This window comes from Theropithecus gelada, chromosome 1 (genome assembly GCF_003255815.1).
Source record: "Theropithecus gelada isolate Dixy chromosome 1, Tgel_1.0, whole genome shotgun sequence".
Lineage (NCBI taxonomy): Eukaryota > Metazoa > Chordata > Mammalia > Primates > Cercopithecidae > Theropithecus > Theropithecus gelada.
This window is the reverse complement of record NC_037668.1, coordinates 92,813,161-92,828,082: the sequence shown is the minus strand read 5'-3', so window position 1 is coordinate 92,828,082 and position 14,922 is coordinate 92,813,161. Positions and strand designations below refer to the sequence as shown.

General features: G+C 43.0%; 1 protein-coding gene and 1 pseudogene across 3 annotated transcripts in view; both read left to right on the top strand.

Moving 5' to 3' along the window:
• The window catches only part of JAK1 (Janus kinase 1), a 235,297-nt gene that overhangs the window by 83,098 nt on the left and 137,277 nt on the right, over positions 1-14,922 (top strand). The gene's annotated exons all lie outside the window — the stretch shown is intronic.
• LOC112620521 lies at positions 1,918-3,383 on the top strand (annotated as a pseudogene).

The window sequence follows — 14,922 nt, the reverse complement described above, 5'->3', positions numbered from 1 at the left end:
TCTTCAATTGCTTTGAACAAAATGAATAAAATAAGAATGGTTTCTGAAAAGTCAAGATACAGCGTCGCCCTCTATATTGCCCTATGTTATAAAATACTTTATACTCTAGGTACTTGGAAATGTTATTTCCAGACAGTCCATCTTCTGTGAGAACCACGTTTCATGTCCCCTTTCTATCTTTAGATCTTGCATCATTGTTTACAGTGAACACAATCACAGAGAGAATAGTCATTGTCCACAAGTCTGCCTGAAACTGACCACACTTGAAAGAACTTGCTCCTAATTGACTAATCTATTAACTTTGCAGGCTGCACAAAAACTTAGAGGCATCATCCTGCCTTGGCTTCTGGTTGCCAAGGTGTTCTGCCTGATACCAACTCTGTCAGCAGTCACCAACTAGCCATGCTTTTCCCTTGGAGGCACATGTAGATTGCCTAACTACCCTCACCAGGCAAACAATTCTGCATATGTCATGTCCTCTGCTTTTCTTTTCAGATCCAGCCTTAGTCAAGCTTGTGAAGCAATGACTGTCTTAATTGGTCCCCTGGGTACCCAGACCTAATCCTTTACCAAGTCGCTAGTTATCCTGTGTTTCCTATCTGTCTATCCATCCATCCTTCATCCTCATCCAATACTTACAGAATGCCTATGGCTGCAAATACAAGGATGACTGCTTGGTTCCTGCTGTCCATAAACTCACAGCCTGGGATAAGGTAGGGTAGAGTGAATAGATATGCAAGCAAAATAGAATGGAGTGTGATAAGGGGAAGTAGGAAAGTACATGCAAAGTACTCTGGGAAACTAAAGGAGGAATTCTGCCTACCTTGAGGAACTAAGGGAAGTTTTCATGGAGTGCGTGCAGGTAACCTTAGGGTAAGATTGGCTGGGAACCAAATTGTGCTAGACCTTGTGCACCTGACTGTGGCATTGGCTTCTTCAGCAACAGGGAGCCTTTCTTTCTTTTTGTTATTTCCCTGCATCTTACAAGGTTAAGGCCTTGGTCCCTGCTAATAATAAAATAATAACCAACTTTATAAAGAGCTTACAATGTGCCAGATACGGTACTAAGTGCTTTATATTCTTTTTTTGGGGGGGAGGGGGGTTGGGCAGGGTCTCACTCTGTCACCCAGGCTGGAGGGCAGTGGCACAATCATGGCTCACTGCAGCCTTGACCTCCTGGGCTCAAGCCTCCCACCTCAGCCTCCCAAGTAGCTGGGACTACAGTCATGCAACACCATGCCTGGCTAATTATTTTTTGTAGAGACAGGGTCTCTCTATGTTTCCCAGGCTGGTCTTGAATAACACCTGGGCTCACGTGATCTTCTTGCCTCAGCCCTCCAAAGTGCTGGGATTATAGACATGAGCCACTGCACCCAGCTTATTATTTAACTTAATCTTCACAACAACTTTAGAAGACAGAAAATAGGAGATGCTGTAATGGTAAGAGTTTTAGAGCGTTCCTGAGGACCTGGAGAAAACTTGCTGCCAAGAAGGAAATTTTGAAGGTTTCATTTGTTGAAAAAGGTGTCTCTGGAATCACACTCCTAGATCTTTCTTAAAGACTTGAAAAGAATTAGATTAGGGGCCAGGCACAGTGGCTTACACCTGTAATCCCAGCACTTTGAGAGGCCGAGGTGGGTGAGTCACCTGAAGTCAGGAGTTTGAGACCAGCCTGGCCAACATCGTGAAACCCCATCTCTACTAAAAATACAAAAAATTAGCAGGGTGTGGTGGTGCACACCTGTAATGCCAGCTACTTGGGAGGCTGAGGCAGGAGAATTGCTTGAACCCGGGAGACAGAGGTTGCAGTGAGCTGAGATCACACCATTGCACTGCAGCCTGAGCAACAAGAGTGAAACTCTGTCTCGGAAAAAAAAAAAAAAAAAAAAAAGAATTAGATTAAGGCCATGGGGGACACAGAAGGCCACTCCATCTCTGATCTTCGCCATCACAATTGCTACAATTGGCTCTTTCCAGTTTGGCTATAACACTGGGATCATCAGTGCTCCTGAGACTATCGTAAGGGAATTTGTCAACACTTTGAAGGATAAGGCAAATACCCCTCCCTCTGAGATGTTGCGCTTGTCCCTCTGGTCCTTGTCTTTGGCCATATTCTCCATTGGTGGTATGATTGGCTGCTCTTCCGTTGGACTCTTTGTCAACAGCTTTGACAGGCGTAATTCAATGCTTACCATTAATCTGTTGGCTGTCACTGGCGGCTGCCTTATGCGATTGTGTAAAGTAGCTGAGTTGGTTGAAATGCTGATCCTGGCCCACTTGGTTATTGGCCTCTTCTGCAGACTCTGCACAGGTTTTGTGCCCACGTACATTGGAGAGATCTCGCCTACTACCCTGCGAGGTGTCTTTGGCACTCTCAACCAGCTGGGCATTGTTGTTGGAATTCTGGTGACCCAGATCTTTGGTCTGAAATTCATCCTGGGGTCTGAAGAGCTGTGGCCCATGCTATTAGGCTTTCCCATCTCTCCTGCTATGCTATAAAGTGCAGCCCTTCCATTTTGCCCTGAAAGTACCAGATTCTTGCTCATTAACAGAAAAGAAGAGGAGAATGCTAAGGAGATCCTCCAATGGTTGTGGGGCACCCAGGATGTATCCCAAGACATCCAGGAGATGAAAGATGAGAGTGCAAGGATGGCACAAGAAAAGCAAGTCACTATGCTGCAGCTCTTTAGAGTATCCAGCTACCGACAGCCCATCATCATTTCCATCATGCTCCAGCTCTCTCAGCTGGAATCAATGCTGTGTTCTATTACTCAACAGGAATCTTCAAGGGTGCAGGTGTTCAACAGCCTATCTGTGTCACCATCCGTGTGGTGTGGTTAATACTATCTTCACTGTAGTTTCCCTATTTTTGGTGGAAGGGGCAGGAAGAAGGACTCTACATATGATAGGCCTTGGAGGGATGGCTTTTTGTTCCATCCTCATGACTGTTTGTTATTAAAGGATGAGTATAATGGGATAAGCTTTGTCTGTATTGGTGCTATCTTGGTCTTTGTGACCTTCTTTGAAATTGGGCAAGGCCCCATTCCCTGGTTTATTGTGGCTGAACTCTTCAGCCAGGGCCCTGGCCCAGCTGTGATGGCAGTGGCCAGCTGCTGCAACCAGACCTCCAACTTCCTAGTCGGATTGCTCTTCCCTTCTGCTGCTTACTATTTAGGAGCCTACGTTTTTATTATCTTCACTGACTTCCTCATTACCTTCTTGATCTTTACTTTCTTCAAAGTCCCTGATACGTGTTACAGGACTTTTGAGGATATCACACAGGCCTTTGAAGGGAGGGCACACGATGCAAATAGATCTGGAAGAACTGCGTTGTGGAGATGAACAGTATCCAGCCTGCTAAGGAGACCACCACCCATGTCTAAGTCATGCCTCCTTCCACCTCCCTCCCAGCAAGGGAAAGCCACCTCTCCCTGAAAGAGGGAGAGACCTCATCAGGATGAACCCAGGGCTGCTTCTGAATGCTGCGACTTGATTCCTTTCTCCCTCAACAAGGCTGGAGCTTGTTGGATTTTCAATGGCTTTTAAAATATTTCATTTCTTGAACATTCATTTCTGCATAGGAAAGACCAAGTGAACCTACCTTCATTTCAGGAGGGATTGACCACTTGGGATATGACAACTTTGCCAGCTCTTCTCCCTTGGGTTCTAATATTGCCCACTAGGGGATATAGGGGAGGAAAAGTAAGATGCAGTTCTCCCAACCTCAGACTCACCAGGAAGCAGATACATACACATTGTGGAAGGCAGAGAGGGTTTATGTAAGAGCACCTTTCTCACTTCCATACAGCTGTACACAGCAAATTACTTTAGTTTTATTTATTTTTACCTTCTGGTTTAATTACATAAATATTATGCCCAATAATGAAAACATGAGGAAATTGAGGTTTAAAGGAAGTGTTTAAAAGAGGTTATAGAGTAGAAGATTTGATGCTGGAGAAGTTAAGGTGCAATAAGAAGAATTTAGGGAGAAATGAAGTTAATTATTGGAGGGTAAATGATGTGATGCCTGAGGTCTGCACGTTACCTCTTAACAATTTCTGTCCTTCAGACGGAAACTCTTAAATTTAATTTCTCAGAAAAGTCGTATGCCTATATAGTAAAGCTACTGATATCTTTTGGAACTTTTTTCTTTAAAATTATAGTTTATATGTAGTATTACTTGAAATCCAGGATTATTAACTAAGATGGGCATTGTAGTTAATTGTGGTTGATGGGTTCTAATTTTGGATGGAGTCCAGGGAAGGGAAAGTTATTTATAGAAAGCCTGTTCCTTCTCACTGGACCAAACAACTCCTTCCCCTTGCAGTAGACTCATTACTTTTTAAGTAACCCCACCACCCATCTGGTGGAAGAGCCATCCAAATGAGAAACCTAAAATAATTGGTTCTTGGTAGAGGTTCATTATTTCTCCATTTTGTTCTTTAGGAGATTTTAGGTGTTGATTTTTATTTTACTTTAACCCATACCTTTAAAGGAATTCCAAAAAGAATGTTTATAGCTTACTTGGAATTTGTAACCTCAGCTCTGGGACAAGACTTTTTTTCTGAACGATTATTATCTAACATGTGCTGTTGCTTCAGGGTCACAGCATGCTTGTCTATGTCTGTTGCCATGCCACCGTGGTCCTGTGCCGAGTGCCCTTAGGGGGATTGAATCTTTCCAATAGGCCATGTGTGAGATAGTAAGAGTCAGTGTGCAGTGTAGCCTATACTTGAGAGTATGAATGTGTGTGCACTGTCATTTTGCTCTGGATGGAAGTAGGTTATTGTGGACTTATTTCCTCTGTGTTTGTTCCTACAGCCCTCTTTTTCATATGTTGCTCGATGTCCCTTTCCCTTCTTGGTGCTTACACATCTCAGACCCTTTAGCCAAACGCTTGCCAATAACAGTATTTTGGTTCTCAGTTCTCACTGTTTCCTCTGGTTATTGAGACTTTGAATAAAAATGCACATAGCTATGCAGTGGGGTTTAGCTGGAAAAGGTGACCTTCTTCCACCTTCACCTCTACTTCTGGCTCCTCAAACAGTGGGTGCGCAGTAAGGCAGGGAAGTTGTTTTCCCATTTCTCACTGACCAGATTGTGAATATTTCCATATGGATTTTCTATTATTAATGTTACTCTGGTTCTTTGTGTTAAGATAAAAATTCTGAATGTACACGTAATAAAAGACAGAAAATATTATCACTTCCATTTTACAGATTAAAAACCTGAGATTTAAAGTAGTAATGTACTACTCACAGCCACACAACTAGGATGAAGCAGAGCTAAAACTCAGCTCTCGTTCACTGCCAAGCCTGTGGTCTTAGAGACATAAGCCAGCAGGACTTGGTGTCATTAAGGGACTGGGGAGAATGGTTCCATTCCCCCAAACCCTCCCCCAAAGAACTTCCTTGTATTTTATAATGGTCACACCTTCAACCCTTTTACCTCCTACCTGGGCTGACTGCAATAATCTGAAAGGGCCCTGTTTGAGGGGCAATGGTAGTTACTGTGCAGAAGGGCTTCAAAGAATATAGATGGTGGTGCCAATTTACCTCCTGGACTGTGGCTGCTGCTGCATGAGTTGGGTTAATGGTTAATCTGCTCTTGTGTGAGTCAGCTAATGCCCCTCCCAAATCATGTAATGCGTTAACCCAATTAAAAGACACCTGCCCAACTAATCTGAATGTCAGACCTGAGTGTCAGCTCCCATTTTACACTCTGTAAAAAAGGAAGGAGGATTTTAACTTAACACTTGAAATCTTCAAAGAATGCAATTGATCTTCTTTTCAGCCAACAGAAAGACTGCTTCCCTGGTTTTGTGTGTGTGTGTGTGTGTGTGTGTGTGTGTGTGTGTGAGATTTAACTTAGTGTTGACTTCAACTCTGTAGAATTGTATATGTACAGGTAAGTAACTGGAAGCTCAGAAAGGGGAAGCCACTTGTTCAAGTTCATGGAGTCAATTTTCTTTTTCCAACTCCAGGACACTAACTGGAGTTGTGGGAGTTGGGGCGGTTTGTTTAGTTTGCATCCTAGTGGATAACTGCTCTTCTTAGTGATGATGAGAATTTGAATATCTCTAAAGGGATGTTATATCCTGGAGGTGTAAGACAGTGAAAAGAACAGGAGCTTTGAAGCTAGGTGTGCCCTGTTAAAACTTCAGTTCCTGCCTGTAATAGTGTAAACTCTGGCAAATCACCTAATCTCACCTCAAAAGGTGACTGTGAGAATGAAAGCAGATGGCTGGGAAGTAAGGGTACTTAAATACACATTAGTCCTTTCCAGCTCCTCATTGCTGGAATTTGAGTGGACATCTCCAGCCATCTCAAGCAAATTGGTTAAATACTCAGTGCATTCTTAGAGATATTTTAATGTATTTTAATTAAAACACCTGCCATGTGACATTTTTAGGAAAATTTAGGGAAGGTCCTGTGAAACTAGGCAAATCATAAAGTTCCCATAGGTTGAGACTCAACACACCAATCAGTGAGGCCCATTTGACCCAGGGGGCACTGGGCCAGGTGCCATGAGCGTTCCAGGGATGAAGGGAAAAGCCTGCCGTACTGGAACTGCAAAAAATCTGGTCAGGGAGATAAAGCACAAACAGAAGGAAAGTCAAACAGCAATAGAAGGCATTCAAGGACACATTTCCAAGGAGTGATGTAGGCAATAAATACTGTATGAATTCAGGACGGAGAGAGAGATCACTTAGAAAGGCCCAAAAAACCCTTCCTGACTCATTTCCTGTACTTTCCTTCTGTCCCTTCATAGACCTGTGGGTTTGTCTTAGAGTTACCGGGGCACTTATCTCTCTGTAACAAGGTGGAGAAAATATTGCCATTGCTTTACAGCTGGTGCCAGATTTCTTCCTGAAAATAGAAGCATCTAGGCTTGGAAAAAATCAGTTGGAAAATTAGGTGTAATCGAATAAATAGGTTGGAACACACTTGAGGTAGAAAATTGAGACCAAGGATCCAGCTGTTAGAGGAGGGTCAACTTGCTGTGCATACTGCAGGGAGGTTTTGGAAATTTTGAGCGGCAAAATGGAGATGAGATGAATGGTGATGGAGAACATGAGGGCAAAAGGAGGGAGGGCAGAGGGAAAATGGAGAAAGCAGCCATCGGGGCAGCAGAGCTGTGATTCCTACCTACCTACATCTTCAGGGATGGCTGCCAAACCCATGGAGCCTTGTGTGAGTGCCTTCATTGTAACATGGTGCAAAACAGAGTAGAATGAGGAGGCGGAAGTGGCCCTCCAAAAGTTACCTCGCTCTTGAAAGGGCTTTACACTTCCATAGTTCAGGCAATGTGTTGAGAGTTCAAACCAAGTTTACCCAGATCTTTCAGCAACAAAAGGGCCTCATCTGACTTCTGAGTTTTATCTCCAAGTCTTTTCTCTTTCCTTCTTGATCTTTCCCTCCCCTCAAAAGCTTACTTAGTACAGTGTCTGATGTATAGCAGATGCTCTATAAGTATCTGTCATGCTGAATCAAATATAAATATTGTATTATACATGGTTTCTGCTGTCGTGGTACCTAACATTGAGGGAAGACAATACACAAGCGTTTCAGACACAAAAATAAACCTAATCTTAACAATTCTGGGAAGGATATAAATGCCAGTTAAATAGACCTAACACTTTTCTGCCTCTTTGATTTTTCAGTGTCCTTCACGGTTCAGTTCATATTTCACAAGCCCCATAAAGTCTATCTGGATTTTCGGTGATGTTTCCTGTCTCTGAAATCTTATGACATTTATGTCTGTATCAGCCATTTGACGCTTGATTCTCTTTTTTTCAGATGGATGTCTTGCCTTTTCCTCTACACACTACAGGAAGAGTGACCACCCCTGCCAAGGGCCTAGGATAGTACCCTATACATGTAGCTGATCAGTTGATTGTTACTGATCATGCATCATGCTATCAAAAACTAACATGGTGCTTGGCACATACTTGTACTGAATAAGTATTTGCTGAATTGACTTGAAGCGTTGGATGCCATAGACCTCTGAGAATATATAATTTCTATGTATCACTCTCCTAGCAGAATAAGAGAAAATTAGAACTTGGGAAGAAGTCACATCTAATTCTTTTCTATTTTTATTTCATTTTATTTATTCTTCTTCTTTTTTTTTTTTTTTTTTTTAAAGAAATGAGGTCTCACTCTGTCGCCCATTCTGGGGTGCAGTGGCACGATCATAGCTCACTACAGCCTCAAACTCCTGAGGTCAAGCAATCCTTCTACCTCGGCTTCCAAGTAGTTGGAGCTATAGCTGCACACCATTGTGCATGGCTAATTTTTATTCGTTTACTTTTTATAGAGAGGAAGTCTCACTATGTTGCCCAGGCTAGTCTTAAACTCCTCAAGTGATCCTCCTGCCTTGGCCTTCCAAAGTGCTGGGATTAGCGGCAGCAGCCACTGTGCCTGGCCAATTCTTGTTCAGCTACAATTTATTTTCCTATTGCTTTTTGGAATGTAATTTAAACTTTACACTTCAGTTATCCCATTTGTCAAATGCATACATGATTTTGTGGCCAATAACTTATACGTGGACACAGTAAAGTTAAAAAAATAAAGATGCACAGGATTTTGATGCTGATAGGCATCATAAAATAATGTGATCCAAACTAAGGAGATATCTGAGCAGAGACATTAAAAAGACTGCCCTAAGTTTTTTTTAAATCTATAAAAGAGCTCATCCAGCATACAAGTGTCCTGCTTTCTGATCCAGCGGTCTTTCCAGCACCCCAGGCTTGGTTGTCAGAATAGCATTTGCTCATAAGGTGTTTTAATTATTAATACAGTATACTAAATCCCAGGAGTAGAATAAGCCTCATTATCATGGTTAGTAAGTCAGCCCAAAGCAATCTGATATTCCTGTAAAACTGAATGGATTTTAAAGTAAAACATCCTTGGGCTCACTGGCCTCAGAGGGGGACATCATCTCATTTACCTATTTTTCAAAAACCCCATAAATGAGTGTTTGGTATGGAGATTCATTATGTCTTAAGCTTTATTGATTCTGTTATGTTGCTATTAATTATAGGAACCACAAAAGCCTTCAATTAGATTAAAGCCATAATAAATAAGATTAGTAACACTTATTCTGCTCTGTATGTTAAGTGTTTTTATAACAAACTAATGTTTATCTTTCTGGACATTACTATATTGATATCCTGTACAATAATTAAATCAGATTTTTTGAGTTGTTTTAGGCAAAAAGATTTGAGTGGTTTTTTTGTTTGTTTGTTTGTTTTATTTTTGAGATGTAGTCTTGCTCTGTTGCCCAGGCTGGAGTGCAGTGGCGCGATCTCAGCTCACTGCAACCTCCGCCTCCTGGGTTCAAGTGATTCTCCTGCCTCAGCCTCCTGAGTAGCTGAGACTACAGGCACATGCCACCACACCCAGCTAATTTTTGTATTTTTAGTAGACACGGGGTTACACCATGTTGGCCAGGATGGTCTCAATCTCTTGACCTTGTGATCTGTCCACCTCAGCCTACCATGCCCAGCCAAGTATATTTTAATAACTACTGATGTTAACTACCATCGTTAATCCTCATTATAATCCTACAAAGTGTCCATTAGCATCATCCTTACTTACTGATGATGATGAAATTAAAGCTTATGGAAATTCAGTATCTTGCTCAAGATCCCACAGTAGGGAAGGCAGGATTAAATGAGATAACACGTATGTACTTAGCACAGTGCCGGGCAGATAGTGTGTTCAATAAATGCAAGTAAGAGATTCAGTATGAAGTGAAAATAAGTTAAAAATAAGGGCCGGGTACAGTGGCTCATGCCTGTAATCCCAGCACTTTGGGAGGCCGAGGCGTGCAGATCATGAGGTCAGGAGATCAAGACCATCCTGGCTAACACAGTGAAACCCCGTCTCTACTAAAAACACAAAAAATTAGCCGGGCGTGGTGGTGGGTGCCTGTAGTCCCAGCTACTTGGGAGGCTGAGGCAGGAGAATGGTGTGAACCCCGGGGGTGGAGCTTGCAGTGAGCCAAGATCACTCCCCAGAGCGAGACTCCATCTCAAAAAAAAAAAAAAAAAAAAAAAAATGGCTGAGTGCAGTGGCTCATGCCTATACTTTGGGATGCTGAGACAGGAGGACTGCTTGAGCCCAGGGGTTCAAGACCAGCCTGGGTAACATAACAAGTCTTCATCTCTACAAAAAATAAAACAAAATTTAGCTGGGCATGGTGGCATGCACTTGTAGTCATAGCTACTTGGGAGACTGAGGTGGGAGGATGGCCTGAGCCAGGAGGTCAAGGCTGGAGTGAGCTGTGGTTGTGCCACTACACTCCAACATGGGTGACAGAGGGAGATCCTGTTTTTAAAAAAAAAAAAAAAAAGCTATTGTGAGGATAATATAGAAAGTACACGTTATAAGTTTCTATATGTCTGTATCCTGTATATGTAATAGATGTATGATTAAATTTTGATTCTGAACTTCTTTTTTTTTTTTTTTTTTGAGACGGAGTCTTGCTCTGCCGCCCAGGCTGGAGTGCAGTGGCCGGATCTCGGCTCACTGCAAGCTCCGCCTCCCGGGTTCACGCCATTCTCCTGCCTCAGCCTCCCGAGTAGCCGGGACTACAGACGCCCGCCACCTTGCCCAGCTAGTTTTTTGTATTTTTTAGTAGAGACGGGGTTTCACTGTGTTAGCCAAGATGGTCTGGATCTCCTGACCTCGTGATCCGCCCGTCTCGGCCTCCCAAAGTGCTGGGATTACAGGCTTGAGCCACCGCGCCTGGCCTGATTCTGAACTTCTTATCAGATCAAAGGGAGAAATACAATCAGCTATGTAAGTGATAAGGAACATTGCCCAAGAGAAGTATAGCTATTTCTGGAGCTCAGACTTAAGGGCACTCTTTCAAGACACAGGATCTAATACCCCAGCAAGGACCCTAGAGAATGAGGTAAACTTACCGTGGGGTGGCTCTTAGAAGCCTGGAAAAGGTGGTTGCTAAACCTTGGTAAAGTGGAGAAGCCCAAGTTGCCCTGGCAGAAAGTAGAGGAAAGATTAAAAGGCGGAGGGAAGGGGCATGTTAGGATGGAAATATCATGTAAGACCAGAAGACCCACTGAGGATTATGTTCCATGTGAGGCCCAAAGAACACACTATTCACTAAGACCATTCAGAATACACTGTTGGCCAAGCGCGGTGTCTCATGCCTGTAATCTCAGCACTTTGGGAGGCCCAGGTGGGCAGATCACGAGGTCAGGAGATCAAGACCATCCTGGCTAACATGGTGAAACCCCATCTCTACTAAAAAATACAAAAAAAATTAGCTGGGCTTGGTGGCGGGTGCCTGTAGTCCCAGCTACTTGGGAGGCTGAGGCAGGAGAATGACGTGAACCCAGGAGGTGGAGCTTGCAGTGAGCTGAGATCACACCACTGCACTCCAGTCTGGGTGACAGAGCGAGACTCCATCTCGGGGAAAAAAAAAAAAAAAGTAGAATACACTGTTAAGAGAGACATTGGCGTCACTAAGAAGTATAATAAGTAGCCTCCTCTGCAGGGCATTGCTCAAAGCAGAAGAGTGATCCCAGAGCTGAGCTCCTTAACAGCCATGGGTATGATGGGGATTCTGGCCAAGGAATAGAGACCAATTGGAAGTGTGTAACTCCCAGAAGCCATGAGGTCACAATTACATAATAACCAACAAGGTCAGAGGAGCAGCCAAGGTGGCATGATCTGCAGGAATTGCAAAGATGGTTCATAGTGCATAGTGTCCTTTGGGGCAAATATGTAGCCAAAAAAGATGCTACATAAAATCTCAAAATGTGGGGGTCCATGACTGTGGAGTTCACATGTCAAATGTAACACCACCCAGAGCAGCTGACTTCACAGAGTGTGGAAATGGCTTTGGAAAGGCACACCTGCAGCGATAGGAGGCAACCCTCTAATAGGCTGGGATGACATCCTGCAGGATATGCATTGAATCAGAGACCTCTATATGGCACTGTGTCCACAATAAAAAGAATAAATGGATCTAGGAACAAAGGGGTCAAAGTAGGCGTGTTCCCACTTACCATCACTCCCAGTGACCCACTGGGAACTATCCTTCCAGTCCCCAAAACTCTGTGTTAATCAAGGGGTAAGGATCCTGGTCCCCAAACTCAGTGTACTCTTGCCAGGGGACATAACAAAGGTCCCATTGAATTACAAATTACTGCTGCCACCAGGGCACTTTGAATTCCTTGTCTCCAGGGACCAGCAGGAGAAAAGAGTCACCATCATGACAGGGGGAAATCCATCCCCATCAGCCCGAGGAAGTGGATGGGGTTAGGGAGGAAGATGTGTGGAACCCAGATCTCCTTGGGCATTTCCTGGTACTCCCTTGACTCACTGGAATTAGGATTGGGTGTGTGTCGTGCTCCTGGCTTGAGAAGGGTATGACTACAAAGGGCTCAGATCCACGAGGAATGAAGATTTGGGTCACATCACCACATAACATCTCTCAATAAGCTATCAGGACTTGCCGAGGTGATAGCTAAGGGTGAGGGAAATGGACCGTGCAAAAGCGACAGGATGAGAACCAGGTTGGGCCTAAGAACTGGCCATAGTTTGTCCTATTAACCTATCACTTCTAAGCTTCCCTTCAGGAAGAGCAGTCCATGGACTTGTGGAGAGGCTGCTCCCAAGCATGCATGTAGAGGTGGATCTGTGCAGTCCAGTGTACGAAATGTGGCCACCATGAAAGTGCACTGCTCAGATCTCCTGCTGTGGGAGCATGACTGACTGACAGCCCCAACTGTTGCCTCTGCGCACACACCACTATGTTTGCACAGAGCTAGGCTTTCCATACCAATGACTGAGCATGGCAGGTATATGAAAGCTGGTCAGTTCTTTTGGGGCGCAGTGGTGCATGCCCATAGTCGTAGCTGCACAGGAGGCTAAGGCCGATCACCTGAGGCCAGGAGTTCAAGGCTGTAGTATACTATGATCACTCCTGTGAATAGCCACTCCAGCCCAGGCAATACAGTGAGATCCCTGATTCTAAAAGAAAAAAAAAAAAAAAAGGCTATACAAAATTAGCTGGGCATGGTGGCACCTGCCTGTAATCCCAGCTGCGTGAGGCTGAGGCAGGAGAATAGCCTGAATCTGGGAGGCAGAGGTTGCAGTGGGTGGAGATTGCACCATTGCACTCCAGCCTGGGCAACAAGGATGAAACTGTATCAGAAGAAAGAGAGAGAGAGAGAGAGAGAGAAGGAAGAAGAAGAAGGAGAAGGAGAAGAAGAAGAAAGGAAGGAAGGAAAGAGAGAGGAAGAGAGGAAGAAAGGAAGAAAGAAAGAAAGAAAATGCTGGCTAATTCCTGTGAGCAGTGGCTAGTTTGGCTCAAGGACTCTGATTGGCCTAACCAGGGCCTTTTTGGAACTGTGCTATAGTCTTTGACTCTCTATTCCCATAATCTCCTTTTCCCTCTCTTCTTCCACAGATGTCAGAGCTGCAGCATGGTCTGGAGGCTTTCCATGCTTTCTTTTTTTTTTTTTTTCTGCTTTCTCTCCCTCGATTCTTCACAGGCATTTCCCCCAATACATCTCTTGCCTGGCTAATCCTTGTCTGATGAGTTTCCAAATGGACCTGAATTAAGTATGTTCCCCAGCTACCTGCTAACTAGTTAAAGGCAGATCCATATGCCATACTATGGTAGGGAGAGTTAGTTTATATATACCTTCTTATCTAACCTTCATAATCATTTACTGAGGTAAATGGGCTAGGTAGTATGATTCCAATTTTATTTACAAGGAAACAGGATTAATTTAGGAACTTGCCTGGGATATACACTAGTAAGTGGCAGAGCTGAGCTGAAATTTAAACTTACGTTGGTATTACTCCAAAGTTACCTTAACTACTCATCTGTGGGGCAGTTAGACTGAGAGTGAAGTTGACATCTTATGAGAGTTGAAGTACCTGAGGAAGTAAAGTTGATGTTCTACAGAAGTTGGGGGAGGAAGTTCTCCAAATCAGAATCAAGTTTTTTCCTCAAGCAATGACTTTAGGATAATACCAAATATGTGATACCTATGTATTGAATTCATGACAGAGTTACCGAAGTTCTACTTTGGACAATTACCTGAAAATTTTTAGTCTAAAAAGATAATGTGGACATTTACAATTATATATACATACATGATTCATTTGCTTTTCATCCTTTTTCTTTACTGAATTGTATCTTTAGCAAATATCTGTTGAACTTTTATTATATGTCATGCATGATACCTGTAAGGTAAAATATTATGTATATTCCCTTTCCTTCCCGTTACATTTAATCCGATTTTTTCTTACTGTCTGTCATTCTGAATAAGTATTTTAGACAGCCTATTGTTTGCATGGTACTAAGCAATAGAAAATGGCCTCCTTCCTGTAAGTCTAATCATTTCACCACCTGATTCAATGGGTTAGTGAGCATGTAGAGAAAGATCTGCTCAATCAGCGTCAAAGTTTAGTTCAGCTGTAAGCTGTAAGAGGTTCAACACTTGATTTTCCTTTTCCTTTTTTTTTTGCAAAGTGAGATGAGGGAAGGGATTGTTAAACAAAGGGTGAACATTTACTTAATACTATATTTTCAATAGAAAATGACAGTCTTGATTAAAAAAAAAAAGCAATTTTGACACTTCAGAACATCCATTGAAATCTTATATGGTTTAAATACTGAATGTGTAAAATATTTAGGTGCATAAAAGAGAATAAAAAAATAGAATGAACATGTATGTCTTCCTCCCCACTCTTTATATGCCTTAAATCTTTGTTTTCTTTCTTCTTTCCTTCCTTCCTTTCTTCCTTCCTTCCTTCCTTCTTTGGTCTTTCTTTTTCTTTTCTTTTTTTTTGTTTTTTTGACAGAATCTTGTTCTGTTGTTCAGGCTGGAGTGCAGTGGCATAATCACGGCTTACTGTGGCCTCTACCTTCTGG